We start from the raw sequence: 4,453 nt of genomic DNA, 5'->3' as shown, positions 1-4,453 counted from the left end.
TCAAAGAAATAGCGACTGAAAATGTTCCACCCTGGTAAAAAATAAATAAACACATAAACCTTAAAATTTAAAAAGACAAGCAAAGTCCAATGAAAATAAACCCAAAGAAATTCACATCAAGACAGGTAACAGTTAAATATCTGATAATATAGACAGAGGAAAGATCTGGAAAACAGTGAGAGAAACGACCTATCTCCAGAGGGAAACAATACAAACGACAGGAGAAAACATCAAATGTGAAAGACAGCAGGAAGTGGCACAATCTTTTTTAAGAAGTGAAGGAAAAGCATTGTCAATTCTGATTTTTATATAAAAAAAAGTTTATCTCACCTACTAATTCCCAGAAACTATGAATGTGTTACATTACATAGCAAAGGGGAATTAAAGTTGCCAATCAATTGACCTTGAAGCAGAGGTGTCCAACCTTGTGGCATCTCTGGGCCACACAGAAAGAAGAGTTGTCTTGGGCCACACAATAAATACATTGCAACACACAATCACACACACACACACACACACACACACACAATCTCATGATGTTTTAAATAAGTTTACAATTTTGTGTTGGGCTGCATTCTGGACAGCCATCCTGAGCTGCATGCAGCCCGCAGGCCATGGGATGGACACCCCTGATGGGGATTATCCTGGATGATCCAGGCACTGGCCAAACATCCTCGTGTGTGGACGAGGGAGGCAGTCGAGTCCGTGTCAGTGGCTCTGTGGTACAGTGTGAGAATCAACCAGCCACTGCTGGCTTTGAAGATGAAAGAAAGCCAAGGAAAGAGGGACAGAAAATGGATTCTTCCATAAAGCCTCCCACAAGGGAACTCGGCCTGCTGACACAAGGCTTTTAACCCAGTGAGATGCCTTTCAGTCTTCTGAACTACAAAATTCTAAAAATAACAGGTCTGTGTTGTCTTAAGCTCCTAAATTTGTGGAAAACTGTTATTGCAGGCCTAGAAAAACTAATGCACTTTCCGTAGGTTCATTTCATGCTTTCCTATGACCATGAAGCCCTGGAGCCTGGTTACAAAGTCTCCGTCAGAGAGGAATAACAGGGTTACTGGTACTAACACAAGGCAACGCAGTAGTCTGTGGTCACATGAAATAAACACCCGTCTCAAAATTCATTTCAAATATGCATTTATTGATCCTGTGTTCAATGGGATGTGGTTAGGAAAGGTGCACCCTCTGTCTGTGGACCATTCTCGTCACTGTGTGCATCCTCAGCTGCGTATATTCTGTGGTTCACTAGTGTTTTCCAATTACTCAAACTCCTATGATGGAATAGTAGGCTTCTGCAGAAGCTCAGAATCTTCTTAGAGAGCTGTGGCTAACAGAGCAAAGATCACAGTCAATGGACAATCGGCTTCATTTTCTAAAATAAAAAATAAAATTGAGAAACAGGCATTACCAACAGAAAGAAGAGAACCTGGTGTGCTCAAAAGATGAGGCTCATCTTTCCCACTTCCCTCTCTGCCCTTGGGCATGTGACTAAATTTCTTTAAGGTCTAATTGCTTATTCTCTCTCTGTCTCTGTCTCTCTCTCTCTTTGCCTTAAGTGAGATATTTCTACACGGTCTAGTTGTCCATTTGACTGCACAAAGAAACCATGTTAGTGAATCCTAAAAAAGCTAAGAACGAGGCTAAGTATCAAAACTGGTACCTCCTGATTCGGAGCTCCTAGGCTTTACAGTTTTTAACTGAATTATATGTTCTATGCTCAGGGAAATCCGATGCCTTTTCTGCAGGCTCTCCCTTTAAAAGATTCCATGGGTTGAACTGAAATCCACATCCTAAAGAAATGGGAAGAGAGAAATCCCAGAAAAATCGAGGGAGAGAAATTGTGTATCCTATGCCTATTTGATTACTAAAATTCCAGACAATTAGACTGGGAAGCTAAACATCAGAGAGACAAGAGGTTGTCTTTAACCTTCATTATTAGATTTTATAGCTGGTCTCAGCATCCTGGAAGGCTTTTAAGTTTGGAATTCTTACCCACTGGCCTGAAACCAGCATTGAAAATGGTGTCAAATCCTTAATAAGATATCATGGGAAGGAGAAAAGACACTTACACATAAGCTTTGAGATGAACTCGTCACCTTCTCTGGAGGCGTTGGGCTCCTCTGCAATTGAGGGAAAAAAATGGTTTTCATTCATTTGCAGTAAGTACTACTCACAGTGTGTCTAGCATTCAGCTAACAGCCTCAAGCAGCCCTAGTAAACGGGGACTCTACCAACTCTGTGGCACCAAAACCACCCTTCTCCTACCCGCCACACCTCTGCCAGGCCTGAAGTCCTGCCTATGGGAATATAAGGCAAACACACTCCAGGAGCATTTGAGTAGAGGGCTGGTCTCCGCTCATACCTGGCAGTCCCTGAGAGGAACACAAGGACCGGTCATGTCTTCATGTGCAACAGCCCTATCCTGTCTTCTCCCCAAAAGACGACGCGGCTAAGCTAGCATGTGCCTGCCGGGAGGGGTGTAACTGTGGGCAGAGGACCACCCCCCCCAACTGCCCCCACCAGAGCCCCACTTGTTGACTCTGTCCTAGAAAGCCTGGAAGAAAAAAAAAATCCCTCAAAGACCAAGAACAGGAAAAAAATTTGCAGACCTGTGTTCTTACCTTACTCTCCAGCTGGGAGCTCTTCAAATTCCACATAATCATCAATGCCACTTGCTAGAAATAAGGACATCATTTTCTTAATTTTAAAGGTTAAAACCTCCATGAATTTTCTCTTCCTATTAAACACCAAAGCTTCTCAATCTAAACATATTATCAGATCATACATTGTATACCTTAAACATATACAATGTTATATGTCAATTATACCTCAATGAAACTGGAAAAAATAAACAACTACATTACAATAAAGAACAAACAAAAACCACTTCTCAGTTCATTGGTAATTGCCATGGCCAGAAATCATCTCTTGATGAGCAGGCTGTGGGGTCCAGTACTTTTACTTAGCTCTTTTATCTAGAGCTGGGGTCCAGCTCTTTGTCATTCTAGCAGAAATGACAAGATGGATCTGGACCACAAGGCTGCATCTTGCCCTTATAGTCAAACATGAGAATTTTTTCCTAGTGCTGCAAGGCATGGGGGTAAAAATGGGAGGGTTAGGGTGAGATACAGCATTAGCTTTTATCAACTTATTAATCAACAACTACAGGATGGATAGTTGGGGCACAATACTGAGACAGAGCTCCATTTCGAAAATGAGGTGCATTCTGTGAGGAAGATAAAAGGAGTGGAAAAGAATTTGAAGCCAGAGAACCAACCTTTCTTTTAACAGGCTCTGCAGCCACGACTAAAATACAATTTCTAGATTCCTGCAACTACTACCTACATTTCCCCAGTACATTTAGGGCAGCGCTGGAATGTAGTAAATCTCAGCGAATGTTAGCTATTATTTGTAGATGTAAGAATCAGATTGTTTCAAATTTGTTTTTGTAGGTAGGGCCCAGGGCACATTCTTAGCAAAAACAGAGGCACCCCCATGATGTATTGGGTTTTGTTGATTGTGGCAGAGGCATCAAAATCTTGTGACTCTGTGGCTAAGGGGCCGGCAGAACAATGAAAGACGATGAAGGCCTGACAGAGAGATGGGCGGAGATAGGGCCAAGGCTTCATTTATGAAACTTTTAAATCCCTTTTCCTTCTGTTCAGCCTAAATTCAAATAAGATTCACACTTACATAATCTTCATTCATAAAGTTCCCTGTGTAAATTGAATTGTAATCAACTGGAAAGGAAAAGGAAACTGCTAACCCCCTTCTTGCTACCTGCTACCACATCCATCAACCCCTTGGAGACCCAGGAAGCTCATCCTCTTTAGAGAAGCCCAGCAGAATGGCCCTGGACACCCAGGCAGGGCGGCCACCTAGCTGGAACTTGTTGGAATTCAAATGGTTCCATCTCCTGACACTCGGAAAATGCTTCAATTTTCCTCAAGTTTCAAAGAACTTTTGACAAAGTTTAGCTCACCTCACAGAACAAAGCAACAAGGTATCTCCAAATGTATAAGTTATCAGGGGACATTCCTATACAATGAGCTATCAATAAGGATATGGAGGCAGGGAGAAATTTCTGCATTTTTGAAGACACAGATTTTTACCTGTGGCCCCGTCAGTGGTTTCTTCCATAAAGCTGTCGATATTTGATTCCATATCAACAAAAAATTCTAGGAAAACAAAATGGGAAGTGGGCATGGTCACACCTTATGCTGGGAATCCAGTACGCTGAAAGAAAACAGCCCTTCCCCCAGACATGCCAAAGATGGGAGCCCACCAACTCTGGCCCAGGAGTCCTCTGAAGTCAGAACCCTTACTTACTCAAAATCTGTGCAGGCTTCAAATTAACATCAGTGCTCCCCTCGACAGCACCAACAGGGAGAAGGTCAATGGTCATCTCTACAGTAGGAGTGGAGTCAAGGTCATCCGTTGACACTAC

At 42.5% G+C, this 4,453-nt stretch overlaps 1 long non-coding RNA gene across 1 annotated transcript; it reads right to left on the bottom strand.

The window, feature by feature from the left end:
* Nucleotides 1-1,126: 1,126 nt before the first annotated feature.
* LOC118499138 lies at nucleotides 1,127-2,726 on the bottom strand. The gene is made up of 3 exons (XR_004901657.1): nucleotides 2,628-2,726; nucleotides 2,076-2,126; nucleotides 1,127-1,378 (listed from the first exon to the last, which is right to left on the bottom strand). It is a non-coding gene; the product is annotated as an uncharacterized LOC118499138 (long non-coding RNA).
* Between the last annotated feature and the right edge of the window lie 1,727 nt (nucleotides 2,727-4,453).

Source organism: Phyllostomus discolor, chromosome 2, assembly GCF_004126475.2.
Source record: "Phyllostomus discolor isolate MPI-MPIP mPhyDis1 chromosome 2, mPhyDis1.pri.v3, whole genome shotgun sequence".
Classification (NCBI taxonomy): domain Eukaryota; kingdom Metazoa; phylum Chordata; class Mammalia; order Chiroptera; family Phyllostomidae; genus Phyllostomus; species Phyllostomus discolor.
This window is presented reverse-complemented; position numbering and strand designations above follow the sequence as displayed.